Consider the following 20,299-nt stretch of genomic DNA (forward strand, 5'->3'; position numbering starts at 1 on the left):
AAATATAGTCTATAAAATAGCTTCTACTTTAGTTCTTGGCACATAATATATAATAAAAAAAGGATCTTCAAACAACTTTACCTTTGTAGTTAAGAAGCTAAAACAGGCCATACTATAATACTTCCTCTAGAAGAAGTGATTCCTTTGCTTAGAGTAGGGTCTAACACTTAGAGTGTCCTTTAGGAAATGTTAAGCCTATAGAACACAGGCACAGGATTCAGTGCGTTATATCTTACTCCTTGTAACAACCTGATAGAGATATTCTTCCCAGATTACAGAGACAGAAACTGAGCCTGAGAGAGGCTAAGTAAACTAAGGTACATGGCAAATGGGGAGGCAGGCTTGGATGCTAACCCTTTCCTTCTGCCTGTGCCTTCATAGCCTTTGAGCTCTCCTGTAAGTAGAAGGCTCTCAGTGGGTAGTAAATTTGCTTAGTGATTCACTAATCCAGTTTAAAGCCTGGAACCAAAGACAGAATAAATAGAAAAAAAAAGTCCAAAAAAAAAAAAAAAGACAAAAAGTTAAGATAACTTTGGCGTGATTGAAATAGGTCTTCATATCATGGACTGTTAAAGGACTAAAATGATGCTAAGTTCTGGACTCTCTCAATCTTAGAATATCTTTCACAGGTTCCTTGTTTTGGGGGATTTGCCATGATTCCACATGGTAATGGTTTGTTTGGGGTTGTCTAAGGGCATTCTCAGGAACAGTCAGGCCATTTGGTGCTGGGTGCTGTTCAGGAGGAGTGAGAAGGAACTATGTGCATCCTTCTTTGAGTACAACTTACCCCCACCAGCATGGCCCCTGGCTGCCTTGAGATCCGGTAGCATGGAAGAAGAGGTAGATCAGAATTGCCTCCAAGGAACAGAGGTTTCCCAAGAATGATGGATCTACCTTTGATGTCTAGCAGCTTCCAAATAGCACAGAAATGATACAGATACATGCCAAAAGGGGGGGGGGGAACAACTTTTGATCTAGTTAGAACTAATTAAACTTTCAATGTGCATGAAAGAAACTTGAGTGCTGGCCAGTTGTTTGCTATGGATGGATTTTGTCAAAGAGCATAGTTGAAAATAATGTAACTGAAGCAAACTCCTACCTGTCTTTCTACATAGGAGGAATTAATTTTGGGTTTTTGTTTTGTTTTTTTGGTTGTTGTTGTTTTTTTGTTTTTGTTTTTTTGGGGTTTTTTTGTTTTTTGGGTTTTTTTGCTTCTAAAATGTTAGGGGTTTTTCCTTTTGCAGGCTGAAATTACTTGCTGTCTTTACCCCCACCCCCACCCCCTGTATACAGTGATATTAGGAGTGATGTTTTCTTTCATGTTTTCTCAGAAGGCTCTCCCTTGTTGTCATAACTTGTTTAGTCTAATACATATTTTTTGTTAGTGTGTAGACTAAAAAAGGTAATTTAATTAACAGTAGAAGGTAAGAAGCACCTCATAATTTTGACAAAGAGAAAAACGTGGACTCTGGTGTTTGATCAACAACTCCCACTTAAGGCTCACAACTCTTACCTCGTTAGCAGGGTAGTTTTTTGCTCTTTATAAGCAGGCTTCAACAGAGTATAAAGTGTGTATTTGACAGGACAACAGTCAGGTCTAAGAGTGGCTTTCAGAAATTTCAGCTGCCTTTATTTGGAGCGACTGGCTTGGTAAATGTTTAGAGGGCCCTAATTATGCTTTGGGGTGATTAAAACATTGTGGATTTATGCTTTTTCACTAAGGAGAATGGCCTACTCCACATACTAAGAAAGAAAAAAAAACTAAAAGGGAGGAAAGAAAAGGAAAAGGGGAGGCGGGTCGCAGTGGGGGTGGGGTGAGCACACACCACCCCAGTTTGGAGAGAGGCGGCCTCTTGGTAGAGCATATGAATCCACTTACATGTAAATTGCTTGTCGCTATGAATTAAGGGAAGGCTATGAAAGAACTGCTTTGCCGTGTTTACTATAGGATTTTTGACAGACTCTTTCCTCTTTCAAGTAAATTTGGCTCAAGTCCATAGTCAGTCCAGTTTTAAGTAAACTCCTCTTTTGTTACATTAACAAGGTTATAACATCACTGGGGCAGATTTCCAGCTGCAGGAACCGAGGCCTAAGTATGGGGCTGAGGGTATAATTAAAACCTTCAGGTGGGAGAGTTAAATTCTCAAGTAAAATTGGATAAAAGGCTAATTGTCCATAGCAACATAATACATGCTTTAAATATCTGTGAAATGAAGATGAATAGTAGGAGGCTTGGAAAGAAACTTTTTCTACTTTGTGAATCAAGATATGATTTTTTAGTTTTAGGATAAAGGGCCTTCCCCCAACTCTCATCCACAAATCAATTTTGAAAGCATAGTGCCATCCACTGTAGCCCCTGTGACTTGTCCACTATCTGTACTAAAGACCTTTTGCAGAACTTATCTTACAAAACAGGGAGCATTTATAGATGATAATCATACCCATGAGTAGAGTCCTAGATTTTCTGGTTCCCTACATCCAAACAAAGGTGTTGAGTATTTTATCCACATTTGCTATAACTTCCTTTAAAGGAGGGGTGGTAACGGGGGTGTAGGCGGGTGGGAGGGGAGTCTAGGGGAAGGGCACACATACCTTTGGTGACCTTCTCAAAGATGACATCCAGCCAAGCAAGATGATACATTACCACAACACTAAAAAAACAAAACGGCTTGTAATGGCAGCTTGTCCTGAGCAAATGCATCAGGAAGGCCCATTTGTTATTCATTAGGAGCAGCCTGGCTGGGCTGGCGTGGTAGGGAGCCTGGAGACTTAAGGTCATTCTACACCCCTGCCCCAGTGGCACGGACAGCAGTGAAGACAGCTCTAGCAGCCACCACACTTCCAGACTTTGCTGCACTGCTGTTTGAAGCCCTGCAGGAATGAAGGTGTTCTAAAACAGTTTAGAGTTACTCTGAGAAGGTGGGAGAGGGTGTGGGGTGCAGGGGAAGAAGAAGAGGGAAAAAAATAAAAAGAAATGATTTCATGGGCAAAGCGACTCCATGGAGCTAAGCACAGTGAACCCACAGCCTCCCTCCAGCAGCCCCAGAAGCATGCCCCCAAAGAGGTGCAAGTCTCTCCATCTGATATAAGGACACTCAGAAGAGAGAGTGTGAGGAGCCCAATGTTGGTGGAGAGTGGTCAGTGTTTAAAGTACATGGCCACGTCCAACTAATAGAGTTTCTGTGTGCAGCATGGTAAGACACTGAAGGTACATGGAACTGCAAGAGGAATAGGCCAGTTCTTTGAGAATTAGAGATGTGGTACCAGGAGGGGAGTGGGGCCTTGGCAGAGGGAATGGAAGGGCGGTGGGAGCTTAGCAGTTTTGGACCTTGGCAAGTGGATAGATTGAAAATGTAGGTGCTGCGTACCAGGAAAACAGGATCCAGCCTCCAGGTTCTGAATCTCAGAGTGGTGGCCGAAACTCTGTACTCTCTATCAGCTATATATGATGTTATCAATTTAAAAGAGACCACCTAGAACCTGCATTTTCAGTATTTTCAGCCTAGTGGTAGCACAGAGTATTTTTGTCTTGCTGCATAATATAGAGACTGTGTTATGAATCAAAAAGTTCCTTTTTGTTTTGTGAATTGGAATACTTTGATAGGATACACCTACTGCTAGAGCTGGGATGCTTTTCACCAGGGACATAATACCTATTTTCAGTTTCACTGAGTGCTTTTACAATATGCATCGGAACCTCCTTTCAATATTTTTTCTCAGAGAGTTATTTTCATCACACATTGGCCTCATGGCAGCTTATAATCAGTAGTGTTTTAAGTATGCTTAAGTATGTTGAATAAGGGCTAATATTTTAAAGTGTGTAAGTCTATTTCTTTTGCCAGCATTATAAATTTAAAGTCCTTCTTAAATGAACCAAAGACGTGTAACGTATAAACCAGATTATAGCAAGAATAAGAATGACATTATGAGAAAATAAAGCTGAGAATTCTGTGTGTAATAGAAACCATCTCTTATTAGTTCAAACTAATAAAATTTTATCCATCTTTACATTTCTTTGTCTTTAAGTAATGTATGTTTCCTTTTTAAAATAGAGATTTAGTTATCGTGTGTGAATATGCATACAGGCATACATTACAAGTTAAAGTAAAAAAAAAAAGCACTGCTCTTTCTATGAATTATTAAGGTTCGATGCCAGGATTTTTTTAAGTTTTGTATTATTCAGGGAGCAGAAGTTGAGATTTTTTTAGACCTGGATTTGGTTGGATAGCTGTCCATTCTGTAGAGTGCGAGGATGCGGGGAGGCACCTGGCCATTTCACACTCTTCCCATAAGTCAACACATATTTGAAAATCAAATGTTTCATGATAAGGGAAGAACTTTTTCCACTAAAGGCTAAGCTAATCTTGCTAGACATCCCTTTCTCCCCTTTCCCCTACTTTCTCCCAAAGGCTGAGTTATCCTGTATAACACAATTATTGCCATTGGCATTGTCAACATCTTATTGAACAAGAGAGAATAAAACAGTGATTTAAGTACACTTTCTACTCACCTTTTCTCTTAAAATTATCGGTCATATTTTCTTGTTTCATTTTGTTTTCCGTATTAATGACCTAATTGTATCATTGAAAGAATGATAGCAGTTTTCTGTTTAAGGAAATGAAGAAGTTTTGGAATAGATGGTGATGGGGGTTACACAATATTATAAATTTAAAAAAATGGTTAAAATAACAAATTTTGTGTTATATATATTTTTTGCCACCATAAAAAGATGATGATGCGATGATGATGATGATGACAATGATGATGATGATAGAGATCGATTGATTGAGTGAGACATTGAGAAAAGAATAGTAGAGAACAAAGCCCCAGATAGCTATTTGGTTTTAACCTTATTACATTTGGTTTCCGCTGCAGTGACAACTTGTGTGAGAGGGCTTTTCTGATCACATTAGGTAAAATAAAACTTTCCTTGCTATTCTCTGTCCTCTTGCCTTGATCTTTTATTCTTATTTTAAAAGTTATTTTGAAAATTTAAATAAAATTCACATAACACAAAATTCATTATTTTACCAGTTAAAGTGTTCAGTTAAGGGATTTTTTGTATATTCACAGTGTTGTGCAACCATCAGCACTAATTCTAGAACATTTTTGCCACCCTCCTAAACCCCATACTTATTAAGCTGTCACTCTCTATTACCTCTTTTCCTCGGTCCCTGGTAACCACTAATCTACTCTCTGTCTCTGTGGATTTTACTATTCTGGGTATTCCATAAATGAGATCAGTATGTGTTCTTTCATGTAGCACAGTGTTTTCAAGGTTCATCCATGTTATAATATATATTACTAGTTCATTTCCTTTTATTGCCAAATAATATTCTATTGAGTAGATATACCACATTTTGTTTGTCCATTCATCAGTTGATGAACATTTGGATTGTTTCCACTCTTTGACTGTTATGAATAATGCTGCTATAAATATTTGCATACAAGTTTTTATGCGGATATATATTTTCATTTCTCTAGGGCATAGATATTTTACTTTGGAAAACTCACCACCACTGTGTGTGTGTGTGTGTGTGTGTGTGCGCGCGCACACATGCATATCTGTCTCTAAGTATTTTATTTGTTCATTGTTCGTAGTCCCCACTTTAGAATGTAAGCTCTGACAGTGCCAGTTGAATGAATTAGCTAGTGAAGAATGAATGGTGTTCTGTATTGGATGAGCCCTAGAGTGTGTCCTTTGGTCTTTCTCTCTTTTAGGCTGTTCTTTGGGTGGAATATGGCAGGATGGATCATTCAAACAAGAGAGCTGTTACTCAGTGTCACAAGAGTGTTGGTAGACTCAACCAAGCCTGCTGCCAGGCTGAGGTCCAAAGTTACAAAACCGGGATGTCTTAACCAACCACAGGCCCTAATTTAGTTTTGATGCTGATTACTGATATCAGGAGAATCAGTTCTGCCTGTGAAAGACATCCTCTTGCATTTGAAATAAAGACAAAGATAAAGTTCTTTTTTAGTAGTGCCAAGAAGAGCACGATCTTCATCTTTCTCAGGGGTATGATGGCCATCTCTTCTTTGACAGACATGCTAGAGAAGAAAGAACAGGATGTTGCAGCCTGGGGTGTGATGGCTGAGTATATTATTATTCACTGGTTGCATTTAAGGAGCCAGGGACATCTTTTTACATAAAACTAAAGTAAAATTTAAATTACTGAAGAACTTTTGTATACTTCAATGAGGAAAATACCAGTCCCAGGGGAAGGGAAATAAGGCATTCTGTCATTTGCTTTCACATCTCCAGTGAATCCTGGCAGATATTTTGTTTTTTAGGAATTCTGCTAGCTCCACTTTTATATTAATTAATTATATAGTTCCTTTAAAAATATTCTTTGTGTGTTCTATAGGACTTTGATTCTGTTTGATTCAGTTTTAATCTGCCTTTAAGCATTTGGAAGAAATAGTTCAATTTTTAAAAAACTTCACAGGATATGATATATACAGTTTAAATAATAAATCTTTACCCTCCTAAAGAAATGTCACAGCACAAAAGCAGACATAGTTATCACACTGTTTTTTATTTGACTTGGCTAAAGGCCTAGATTTGGGTTCAAGTTTTAATATTTTAGAAGGTAGTTTTCTTGAAGGTTTATATATAAATACCATATATTTGGTGAATAAGTGAGCATCAGGGTACATTAAAATTAACATGACTAAATTATTTTCTCCATGTTTAGTAGTTATTTCTTTCATCAGCGAATGAGGATTTTTTCATTATATGTGTTACAGGTGGGTGCATTTTCATCTAAGATGCTCTTATGGTAAAGTGGCTCAGGACATCAGATTCTGGTTTTATTGGGGGTGGTTTATGTCTCCAAGATGCCTTTCAGTTGTGATGGATCATCTTTTGAAATGCAGGTAGAAATGGCACAGTCATCTTCTTCTTGGATATTTCCTTGGCTGAATTCTTACTTTTCTTTTCTTTTTTTCTTTTTTCTTTTTTTTTTTTTTTTTATGAAAATAAAAATTGTTAAGAGAGAATCCTTTAAAGGAATTCAAAGTTTGGGGCTCTCATGGATAATGTAGATCATTATGCTTTGGGCACTTGAACAAAATTTTAAGACCCACGTCAAACAATGGGGAGAAGCCTCCCATTGTCAGTTGAGTTTAAAACAAGGGCGGACAAGCCATCCCACCACCCCACCAGCCTTTCCCTGTAGTTTACAGTACGCCAGCTCATAGGAATGTGAATCCCACGATGGAGCCCATTGTGAATCTGTTTCTGAGTAGTTTAACGTGTTTCTCACAAACAGGACATGACATGTATGGTTTAAATGAAAATAATGGCCCCGCCGCTCAGTGCCAGACGGCCTTTTGTCAAGAGCATCCTGGCAATTGGAAGGGCTCTGGGCTGATGTGGCCCGCAGGCCGAGTCCTTAGGGGATCTGGACTTGCTATGTTTCACACAGAGAAGACTCTTAAATCAGGGGGCCTCCCTGAGGGCCTGCAGCCTGGTATGTGTGTGTATGCGTGTGCGTGTGCACGCTTGTGCATGTGTGCTGCTCTGCAGCAGGCACTGGAGTCCTGCTTACTGCTCCTGCTTCTGGCCATGAAAGCTTGGCCATGAATTAAGAGGGAGATTTTCTTAATCTTTGGTTTCCTTAGCTATGGAATTTATTTTCAAAACAAAATAAAAAAAAAAAAAACATCAAAAAAAAAAACATCAAAAGATAAGTTTTTTCTTTCTTTTTTTTTTTTGTATTAGAGTTTTAAATTGTATCTAGGTGCTTTTGCTTTGTGGAATGAGGCCTTGTAATGACTTAAAAAATTTAACCATTTTTTAAATTATAGTAAAACATACATAACCTAAGATTTACCATTTTAACTATTTTTTACTATACAGTTCTATGACATTAAGTGTATTTACATTGTTTTGTATCCATCACCACTATCCATCTTAAGAAATTTTTCATCTTCCTAAGGTGAAACTCTGTAACCATCAAATAATAACTCATTTTCTATGCACCTTGCCCCTGGCAACCACCATTCTACTTTCCGTTTCTATGAATTCGACTTCTCTAGGTACCACGTACAGTATTTGCCCTTGTGTAATGGGCTTATTTCATTCAGCATAATGTCTTCAAAGGTGATAAGTAGATTAGAGTATATCAAGCCAGTTTGTATTGCCTGAGTACTTTCTGTGTGTATCTATTAATGTGCAGCTGGTTGATTGCTCAAGCTTTCATGTCCCATGAATGATGTGGAGGTATGCCTTCTCTATAGGTCAGTTGTTCTTAACCAAGGACTATTGGGCCTCCCCAAGCAACATTTGGCAATAACTGGAGACATTATTTTTGTTCGTCACAACTGAGGGGGTGGGTGGGAGCAAGAGGGTGTGATACTGGCATCTACAGGGCAGAGACCAGAGATGCTACTGAACATCCTACAGTGCCAAGCGCAGCCCCCACAACAAAGAATTATCTGGCACTAAATGTCAAAAATGCCAAGTTTGAGAAATCTTTTCAAGTGTTAATGAATTTACTAGTCGCTTATGGAGAAAAAAAATCTTGAAGAGGAATTCAGCACATATTTTATTGAGCAGTTTTGAAATAAATTTCTATGCTGTCATCAATTTCTTACTAATTTAGTGAAACATGAAGTATTGTGTAATACAAGCAAATGCAGAGTGAGTTCCTGTCTTCACGGAGTGACTTCAGTTATAAGGAGCGACTTCAGTTATAAGAGTGAGAGGATTCAAAAGCATTCATATGCCTGTACCTTCACTAATTCTTTTTAGAATAGGTTCTTTTAGAACTGTCTACATTTCTGTGCAGATCATCTAGTAATAGGATTGGGCTGCTGCACAGAAGTCATGAGGTTAGAGCTGGAGCTGCAAGACCTTGTTATCATTCCTGTTCTGTTACTGAGTAGTTTTGTGACATTTACTAGTTCTGATTATCTCCCTGGATCATATTTTTTCTCACCTGTAAAATGAAGGAGTTGTATTACAGTGAAAACTCTATGACTTTGGCATGAGTAAAACAGAAATCTTTTTATCAAGCTCTTTATGTTATTCTGTAATTATTTAAAGCACATTCTGCTACATTACTTATTTCTAAGTGAAGACTAAACACTGCTTTGTAATAAATGAGTAGGTTAAGCTGATTGCCAGTAAAGGTACTATGTTCTCTGCAAAGGCCTGATACCCTGAACTCTTTCTGATGTCCTCTCTTTAATTAGGACAGACTTCCATGATCACACCAGTATGATATCTGTGAGATCTAATGCACACATTTTTTTAAAGGCCGTTTTACTGTGATTCACTTCAATGAGAGCAGATATCTTATCTAGAATTTTTAAAACTTAGGTGGGCAGGGAAAGAAAAAATAAATAAAAAACAATATCATAAAAGCTATTTGTTAAACCTTTAGACTGGAGAGATAAGGAACAAGCATCTAACACCGAAACTCTGGAATCCAGTTTATTTACATGCCTTACATAATGCAAGCATGAAATAAACTAAATAGAATTCCAGTGATCCTCAAGTTTGTGGGTTGTGCACAAAACTCAGGAAAATTTTATTATTTTCTTGAAATATATTGTGTGTCTTTTTCCAGTACACTCTCTCTAGTTGTGTGTCTGTGTGTGTGCATTTGTCGTTTAGATATTCATTTTTTTTTTTTTTACATCTCCCAATAGTTTATTTATGGTTTCTGGTTTTTAGCTCATGCCTATAAAGAGCTTCTGTTATCTCCACAAAAGGCAGATAGGTGTCTGAATCAGTGGGTCTGGCACTTGCTTAGTTAGTTGCTATGCCGTTCACCCCATAGACTGCGCAAGCTTTCTGCTAGGTTTCCTATGACAAGGCAGGTGAAGATGTCATTATGCCCTTTGTCTTGGAAATGGAAGCCTGCCATCTCTCTGAAATCCCTTCTCCTGACAAAGTACATCATGTCAACATAACCCAAGACCAAAATTAATACTGAAATAGATAGACAGCTAGATATGGGATGGGAGAACTTGAATTCATACAAGAAGTCATTACCAATTCAGAGGCTGCCTTTTTAGTGCAGGTGGCTGCTGTACTGAAAAATTAAGTTGGGCTCCTAGAGACTGAGTTAAACCTTTAGACTAGAGAGATAACACACAATAAACTTTTTGCATCTATTGTGCTGGGCATTATAAGCCCAATGGACTCTAGTTGTCCATGGATAATCTAGATTTTTAAAAAGTATAATGTGATCATCTTTTTATCTCCATTGCAAAAGATGGATTCTAAATAATTCAAATGGTGAGGTATAAGAGTGAAAATTGATACTTACAAGTAAAACAATTGATGTCAAAGTTATATATTGTTATCATTAAACCCAAACATTAGTAGCAGATTTTCCTAAAAAAGCAGTCCTTTCTGCTTTTCCATTTTTGCTGATTCTTTATAATGTTTTTTTAATCCTTTGATGTAACATCCGTTCTTATAGATATGTTCATAGTATTATTTAGTGTCAGTGTTTTAGATGACAGTCTTTTCATACTTTGCTTTTGATATTATAACAAATCTGATATTTTGGATTCATGTTTTCCTTTAAAAGCCTTTTTAAAATTGTTAGACAGCATGCATGATTTCAGCTTGGCAAATATTCACAAAGTTGACACACCCATGTAACCAGCACTCAGTTGAAAAAATGGAACATCTATTCCCTCTAGAAGTCTTTCATACCCCTTCTCAGTCAGACTCTCCCCAGAGTAACTATTCTGATTTCTAACACTATAGATTAATTTTGTCTGGTTATGAAATGTATGTTATTGGAGTTATAAAGAAAAGCATTGTATTCTTCCTGGATTTGTTTTGAGATACACCCACATGGTTGTGTGTACTTGCAGTCAATTCATTCTCATTCTAATTGAGTATACTGTATTTATTTTTATCTATCCTATTTTTCATAGGCGTTTGGGCTATTTCCATTTGGGGACTACTATGATAGTGCTGCTGTGACATTCTACTAATTGTGAATATTTTTACACATTTCTGTTGCTTTTATAGTCAGGAATAGAAATTCTGTATATATCATATGTTCAGTCTTTCCAAAACGGCAATAGAGAGTATATACTGCATTTTGCATGAATGTGGACTATGCTGCTATGCATTTTTATATTTCTAGGGACTATATCATTATTTAATATTTGAAAGGCATTGAAAATGTTCATTTACTTTGGCATGGTTTCCATTATTTGCTTTTATCTGAGAACTCACAAGTTAGTCTATAGGTAATATGGTCTGCAGTAAATTGGGTGTAAATGCACAATCCTTGCCCCATTCCAATTTACCAAGCCCAGAGGAAAACATTTGTTACCATATATTTTTACAACGCTTCATTGTGATATGATGAGGCTCCAAGTTTTAAGGAAAGGAAATTGAGAGGAGAGAACTAATACGATCCAGTGTGATTTTAAGGTAACAACCAGAGTCTTTACAAAGGAAGGAGCCAACAGGTCTGACAAAAAGCACTGGGGCCACACATTTTTACAGTGGGGTTAAGGAAATGGAGAACTTTGCTTTTTAACATCACAAAGTTCTCCCCCTACATATCTCATATTTAAAGTGCAATATTCCAAGCCTTCAAAAAGAAGCTATAAGGGAGACCTGAGCTGGCGTAACAACTTTACTACACTTTCTAGATTCTAAGTTTATGAAAATAAATCATACATTTGCTCTCTTCTTGAACTTATTCTACCTAGTGTTCGGAGAATGTGGTTCCAGAAGTTTGTTGCAACACAGTAAAATCATCCAGCCTATCGATATAATTTGATATCATTATCCTAATTATTAATCTTGTATGATCTCATGTATCAGGATTCAGATTAGGGTGCTATGTCAAAATGATCACAAAATTCAGTGGCTTGCAAAGGAGAGAATTTTATTTCTTCCTTATATCAATCTGTATAGGTCACGTAGGATTGTCTTATTGGTTTGACAGTGAAAAGAACCCAGACTCCTTCTATTAAACTGTTCTGTCATCCTCAGCCATGACAGTTTCTGTCTCCTGGTTCAGGATGACTGCTCCAGCTCTCTCTATCCAGTCTTCGTTCTAACCACCAGAAGAGGAAAAAGAGACAGGGAACAACATATTCCTTTCTTTTAAGGGTATAGTCTGGATGCCATGTACATCACTGCCACACTCATCCCTTGGTCACAGATTTGTCTCAAGGCCACACCAAGTGGTAGGGAGGCTGGAAAATGTAGTCCTTAGCTGAGACCAGCAGGCCAGCTAAAATTCCATGACTGTAGAAGGAGCGAATGGATAGTGGAGAACAACCAGCCATTCTATATGGGTTTAGAGCCTTTATAAATATGTCAGATATTTTTATTCATAAACTCTGACCTCTCCTTCATCTCTCTCTCACTCTTTGTCATTCTTACTCATTTTCCTTTTCTGCATAGAACTCATCTCTTAAAACTCAACTTCCTCCTCTCTGGAAGTTCTCTATTAACCAGGAAAAAGGATAGCATACCCTGTGATCCTACCTGTCCTTTCCCAGATCTTAATCTGAAAAAAAAAAAAGAAAGAAAATTTTCTTCATTTTATTCAGTTTACAAGTTAATTTCTCTGGGATAATTAGGCTTGTTCTAAAATCCTAAGTCCAAATACCCCTGGTAAAGTTGAGCTAAAAAAATATTCATCCCAGTTCCTAGCAACCTATATTTAACCAGTGCATTTGTAAGTATGTGTTAGGCAGGGAAATAATAGTTATCAGTCTCCAGTGAATTATAAAGGAAAATAATTAGTTAACCTTGAGATAACAGGGGTGGTGGACAGCTGAATAGCAGAGCCCCTCCACTCTTCAAGAGGGCTGTGAGCTTGGAATGCATTGTCTTCAGAGACAAGGAGAGCTAACCTTTCATTGTGTGTCCCCGGAATAGGACACCCACATTCCTTTGTAAGCTTGTCTCAGCTCATCTGCAGTCCTTCAACACCTCTGAGTCGCCCATGGTTGTCTTACAGGGTGTAATTTTCTGGCAGGCAGATATTGAGCATCTCTTTCAGAGAGTCAGAAGTCATCCAGCTCTGGAGTTAGTCAACCTGCAACAGTTGTGGGTTATATGAACACTGAGGAATGATGAATGTGGGTTCTGTCTATGGTGGCTACAGAGGCTAGAAAACACACATTTAATTAGCCTAGGTTTAGTCAGTCTAGGGTAACTATTCATGTCTCTCTCAGGTTGTTTCCAACAAGGAATGCAGTATAATGAAGCAATGAAGAGCCTGGACTCTGAAGTCAGATAAATCTAGAATCACTTCTGTGAGGCCTTCTCTGAGTCATATTGTCACTAAGATCATTGACTCTGGAATAAATCCCAGCTCTACTCTTCTAATTATGTGACCCTAGGCAAATTATATATCCTCTCTGTATCTCAGACCCCCTTTAGTAGTACCTGCCTTAGGTTTTTCTAAAGAATTAGGTGATATAATATATAGAAAGCATTTGGTGTAGCACCTGGAACATAGTAAATTTCCAGGAAAATATAGATGCTTATTGTTTTGATTGCTGCCAGTTTTTTTTTATTAAGAATTTATCAGTTCAAATTTTAACAGCTTTATTTACATATGATTGACTTATAATAAACTGCATATATTTAGTATGTAAATCTTGGTAAATTTTAACATGTAGATACACATGTAAAACAGTCAAGATAATGGATATATCCATTATTTTTCCAAATTTCCTCATGCTTCTTTGTAATCCATTCTTCTTTCCTTTCCACAGTTCCTCCATTTGGTACATATGTATTCTTGTATGACTTGCTTATTGTCACTCACTCATGTTACATAAACCAATAGGTCATACCTTTTTATTGCTGACTAGTATGCCAGTAATCTTGGCCTATTATTTATTCATTTACCTGTTGTTTGACATTTGGGTTGTTTCCAGTTTGGGGCTATTATAAATAAAGTTACTATGTTTATTCTTGTACATGTCTTCGTAACCAGAATTATTTCCTTTTCTCTTGAGTAAATACCTAACAGTGGAATGGCTGGGTCATATAGTAGAATATGTTTCACTTTTTAAGAAAGTGCTACCTTTTTCTAAAATAATTATACCAATTTACTTTCTCTCTATCAGTATATGAGAATTCCAGTTCCTCCAAATTCTCATGAATACTTAGTATGGTCAGTATTTTTAATTCTGCTATTCTAATTGATGTGCAATAATATCTAATTGTGGTTTTAATTTCTCTTTCACTAATGACTAATGAAGTTGAGCATCTTTTCATGTGTTCATCTGCCACCTCTATAGATACTTCGGTGACGTGTTTGTTCTGATATTTTGTCCATGTTGTATTGGGGTTTTGCTTTTTGTTTTTTGAGAGTTCTTTTTATATTCTGTATTTGACTGTTCATCGCATGTGTGATTTACAAATATTTTCTTCTAGTGTGTGGATATTGTCATTTTATTCTCTTAATGGTGTCTTTTAAAGATATTCTTAATTTTTAAAAAGTTACTATATCAATTTATTTATTTTTATTAACTGTGGTATGTCTAAGAAATTTTTGCTTAATTCAAGGACACATGGATTTTTCTCCTAAGTTTTCTCCTGGACATTTTATAGTTTACGGTTTCACAATTAGGTCTATTATATATTTTGGGTCAATTTTGTATATGGAGTGTGTATGGATCAAAGGAGTGTTTTGTTTTTGTTTTTAACATATGTAAAATTGTTCCAGGACCATTTGTTGAAAAGACTACCCTTTCTCCACTGAATTGCCTTTGCACTTGTTGAATATCAGTATCTTTTTTTCTCTTATTATACTGACTAAAATCTACAGTACGAAGTTAAATAAAAGTGGTAAATGTAGACATATTTGTCTTTTTCATGATTTGGACACTTTAAGGCTCTGCTGAAGTGATCATATCATTTTTTTTATTTGATTAATATAGTTAAAAATATTGATGGACTTCAAGTTTGTTTAATTTAAAATTTAAAATAAGGAAATAAAAACTATTTCTGGAATAAACCTCATTTGATTATGATGATGTATATATTGTTGAATTCAATTTGTGAAATATTTTAAGATAATTTTTATGCTTATATATTTGAGGGCTGTTGGTCTATGGTTTCGTTTGGTTGGTTGGTTGGTTTTTTGTTTTTGTTTTTTTTGTTTTGTTTTTTTGTTTTGTTTTGTTTTGTAATTTATTTGCCTGGTTTTGATTGGAGAGTAATTCTGGCCTCATAGGATGAGTTGGGAAGTATTTACTTATATTAGGTTTTCTTGAAGTTTGTAAACAATTGATATTATTTCTTCCTTAGATGTTTGATAGAATTCTCCAGTAAAATCATTGGGCATAGGGTATTTGTGGGAAAACATTTAAATATACATTTGCTTCTTTTAATATACATAGGGTTGTCTATTTCTTCATGAGCAAACTTTGGTCATTTGTGTCTTTGAACTAAGTTGTCCATTTTTATTTATTCTCTTAAAATTGGGGCATTATAGTGTTCATAATATTTTCCTGTCCTTTTGATATCAGTGCAATCTGTGGTGATATCACTTATATCATTACTAATTTGTTTCTTTCTGTCTATTTTTTTTTCTTATCACTCTTGCAAGAGGTTTATCAATTTTATAGACCTCAAAGAATTAACTTTTCTCTAGTGTGTTTGTTTTATGTTATATTGCTATTCACTATGATCTTTGTTATTTCCTTTCTTCTGATTACTTTGAATTTAATTAAGTCTTCCTTTGTATAATTTCTTATGGTAGAAGCTGAGGTCATTGTTTTGAGACCTTTCCTATTTTCTAATGTAGACATTTGTGTATAAATTTACCTCTGTTTCACCTGAATCACAAATTTGATTTATTGTATTTCTATTTTCATTCAGTTCAAATGCTTTCTAATTTTCCCTTTGATTTTTTTTTCTTTTGGCTCTGGTTTATTAAGAATGTCTTAGTTTTCATGTATTTGGGGATTTTGAAAGATATTTTTATGTCACTGATTTCTAATTTAACCTCATTTTAATCAGAGAACATAATTTATACTAATATAACCCTTTAGATTTATTGAGACTTGTTTTGTGGCTCAGAATATGCACTATCTTAGTAAATATTTCATGTGCACTTGAAAATAACCTGTGTTCTGTTATTGTTGGGTGGAGTATTTTAAAAATGTCAGTTAAAGTTATTAACATTGTTCATCTTCGGTGTCCTTACTGTTTGTTCTATCAATCATTGAGAGAAGGATGTTGACATTTCAGCTGTAATTGTGGATTTGTCTGTTTCTTCCTGCAGATCGATCACTTTTTGCTTCATTTATTTTGAAGCTCTGTTAATAGGAACATAAACAATAAGATTGTTATGTCCTAATTCAGTGACCCCTTTATCATTATGAAATGATCTTCTCCATCCCTAATATTCTTTGTCTTTAAACTGACTTCAGTATTAACATAGCCACTTCAATTTTCTTTTTATTAGTATTATATATCTTTTAGTATTAGTATAATGTATCTTTTCCCAACTTTTTACTTTTTTCCTAATGGTGTCTTTATATTTACAGTAGATTTCTTTGTAGGTAGCATATATTTGATTCTTGCTTTTTTAACCAGTATGAAAATCATTGTCTTTTAATTGGAGTATTTAAACCAAATATACTTAATGTGATTCTTTGTCACAGTCAGATTTCAATATATCATCTTGCTGTTTGTTTTCTCTTCACCCCATCTTTTCTCTGATCCTTCTTTTGACTGCCTTCTTTGAAATTAATAAAAGATTTTTTAACTGATTCATTTTTACCTTCTTTGTCATATTATTCACTATACCTCTTTATTCTGTTATTTTGGTAATTGCTTTAATATTTATAATATATATCTAACTTATCAGTCTACCTTCAAATAACATTATACCATTTCATGTATAAGAACTATAGAACATTAAAATATTATATTTCCATTTTTTCCTCCTGGTTTTTGTGCTTTTGCTGAAATTCATGTTATTTCTATTTTTGTTATAACCGCACAATACATTTTTATTATATTTGTTTCTAATGGTAGTTTATCTTTTAGAAAGGTTTAAACAATAAAAGAATCTTTATATTTACTCATGTAGTTAACATTTCTGGTGCTCTTTATTTCTTTTTGTAGATTGAAATAATCGTTATGTATAATATTCCTTGTCTTCAAAGACTTTAACATTCTCTCTTGATCAAATCTGATGCTGCTAAATTTTTTAAGCTTTTGTTTACTTGAAGAAGTCTTTATTTCACCTTTGTTTTTGAAGGTACTTTTTCTGCATATAGAATTCTAGGTTGACTGATTTTTTTCATTAGTACTTTAAAGATGTTGCTCCACTAAAATATGGTCTAATTTGTAGTTTCTGATGAGAAGAAATTTGCTGCCATCTTTATTTTTGTTTCACTGTATGTAATGTTTCTTGGTTTCCTTCTGGCTATTTTTAAGATTTCTCTTTTTCACTGATTTTAAGTAGTTTGATTATGATGTGTTTTGCTTTAGTCTTCTTCATGTTCCTTATGGTTAGTGTTTATCTCACTTCTTGGATCTGTGGGGTTTATAGTTTTCATTTTAAGCTACCTCATGACTGGCAGGATATATTTGATATATGACTTAGGTTATTTATTTTTGAATGAGCTTTGGTAGTTTGTTTCTTTCAAGAAATTGCTCCATTTTATCAATATTGTTAGATTTGTGGACATAAAATCATAGGTAATATTTCCTTTTAGGAAATATTAATGTTTTAGGGTTATCTATTGTAGTGCTCTTTTAAAGAACAAACTTTGGTTTCATTGACTTCTTTTTGTACTTTTTTAATAGTTTCAAGTTCATTTATTTGAAAATTTTTTTACCTTGCTTTCTAGTAAAGTATTTAGTGCTATAAAGTTCTCTCTAATCCCTGCATTATCTGCATCCCACATATTTTTATTTTTTTGAAGTCTCATTTTTATTTAATTAAAAATATTTTGTAATTTCTCATGTGACTTCCTCTTTAACCTGTGTGTTATATAGAAGTGTGTTAGTTTCCAAAAATGTGTTGATTTTTTCAGATATCCTTTTGTTACAGATACATTGTTTTACTCCATTGTGCTCATAAAAAATTTAATTTTAATTATTTTTTAATTTTAATTTTGAGTTGTAAGGTAATTTACAAATATCTCTCTGTCTTTAGTAATTTCAACAATGGACCAATAATTTCTTCTGGCCAGGACAACAATAAGCTAAAAACAAAATCAAGTGGCTGAATTTTCCTTCTCTTATCTGAGAATGAAACTTGATTTTCATTAATTTAGAGCTGCAGCACTAGAGATAATTTTAACTCTTTTGCGATGATAGCTTGGTGAGTGCAATTGAAAGTTAATGTCAATTTGTCAATCATTACAGAAGCATTCTTGCTAGCATTATCCATGGCCATCATCCTTGTGTTTTGCTCACTCATGGTTGATTCCTTTAGTGAATAGTAGATAATGTTGGCCAGATTGTACTCTTGGTCATTCTGTAGTATGTCAGCATCAATATCATCGTCAATACTCATAGTCTCAGAACTCGCAATGGTATTAAGGGAAAAGGTGGACTTTTCTTCTGTCTTGTAGGAGATGACAGACCTGAATCAATTCAAGATGATAGAGCCCTCATCAAATTCACATCCAGAATTGAATAATTCCAGGACAATGATTGACCTGTCTCCAAAAGTAGATTTTCTTCCCATTTCTTTGAATGTCACCAGAAACTGGTCAGAATGAGTCCTGTGAAGTATACCCCTAATTTTATCACCAGCTCCAACAATCTTAACTTCTTTCCCAGCCGCTGTGAGTGTAACCACCTGACTTTTTATCTGTTTAGCGACAGAGGAGTGAATAGTGCCACAAACTCCTCTGTTTGAGGACACCTCAATCAGGAGATGTTTTGTCTTGTCTTTGAACACTTAATGTCAGCTTTTTCATACAGAGCCAATGATCCTGTTCCATACACATGAGCTGATTTCAGCTCCCTCTCAGCTAGGGTATATTTTGCTGCTTCTACCATTTTCATAAACTTGGTAATTTTCTGGATGTTTTTTGTTGACTTTAGTAGCCTACTAATATCTTTCAAAGTTGCCATATTTTGAACTTAGATCCAATGTGACTGTATAGGCCGGGTCCCAACACACCCACCCAAGAAAACATGGTAGCATTCAGAAAAAATAATTTTTATTATCTTTATTTTTTAAATTTCTTAATACCTATTCTGTGGCACAGGACATGGTCTATTTGAGGGACTGTGCCATTTGTACCTGAAAATACTTTTTATTATGCTATTGTTGAATGGAATGTTCTATAAATGCCATTAACCAATTAAGCCAAATTGGTTAATAGTGTTATACAAATCTTCTATACAATTACTGATTTCTGTCTACGTATTCCGTTGAATACTGTGAGAAGGATGTTAAGTCCAAGTAAAATCATCTGTTCTTTCAAGTCTATCAGATTTTACTGGATATATTTTGAAGCTCTATTATTAAGTGCATAGATGTTTTATATTGTCATAACCTCTTATTATGTAATGGTCTTCTTTTATTAACAGATACCTTTTTATTCCTGGAAAAAAATATATATGTATGTATGTATGTATGTACGTATGTGTGTGTGTGTGTGTGTGTATAGTGTGTGTGTGTGTGTATAGTGTGTGTATGTATATATATATGTATGTATGTCTGGAAATTGATATGAATATAGACACTGTAGCTTTCTTTTCTTTGGTTTTTGCGTGGTATATCTTTTCTATTATTGCTTTTAATGTATGTTGTCTTTATATTTAAAGTGGTAGGTTTCTCATAGATCTTTTTGAATCCAATATGACAGTTTCTCTTTAAAATTATATATTTGGACTGTTTATTATAATCATTGATATGATTTGATTTAGGTTTTCCATTTTATTATTTTCTTTCTGCCTTTCCTAATTTTTTTTCTTCTTGTTTATCCTTTAAGGCTTCTTTTAGATTATCTGAGTATTTTTAATATTCCCTGCTTTAGAGATTACAATATATATACCTAACTGTTCACATTTTACTTAGAGTTAATATTTTACCACATCGGATAAAATGGAGAAACCTCACAACCATCTTGTTCTCTTCATCTTCCACTTATATGTTACTTTTTCACATTTGCTACATAATACATTGAAAACCCCACCAGACAACATTATATTTTTCACATTTAACAATTACATATTTCATATTTCAAAGTTCCTAAGAGGATAAAATATAGTCTACTATATTTTCTAGTTCTTCCTCATTGCAGTTGAACTTCCTTCTTTTCTGAATTTCTGTATTTTCTACAGTGTTCGTTTTCCTTCATTCTG

At 35.0% G+C, this 20,299-nt stretch overlaps 1 protein-coding gene and 1 pseudogene across 23 annotated transcripts in view; one reads left to right on the top strand and one right to left on the bottom strand.

Moving 5' to 3' along the window:
* Window positions 1-20,299, top strand: part of ERC2 (ELKS/RAB6-interacting/CAST family member 2) — an 895,762-nt gene that overhangs the window by 567,001 nt on the left and 308,462 nt on the right. The gene's annotated exons all lie outside the window — the stretch shown is intronic.
* LOC118601656 lies at window positions 17,898-19,072 on the bottom strand (annotated as a pseudogene).

The sequence above is a fragment of the Rousettus aegyptiacus genome, unplaced genomic scaffold (assembly GCF_014176215.1).
Source record: "Rousettus aegyptiacus isolate mRouAeg1 unplaced genomic scaffold, mRouAeg1.p scaffold_m13_p_4, whole genome shotgun sequence".
Lineage (NCBI taxonomy): Eukaryota > Metazoa > Chordata > Mammalia > Chiroptera > Pteropodidae > Rousettus > Rousettus aegyptiacus.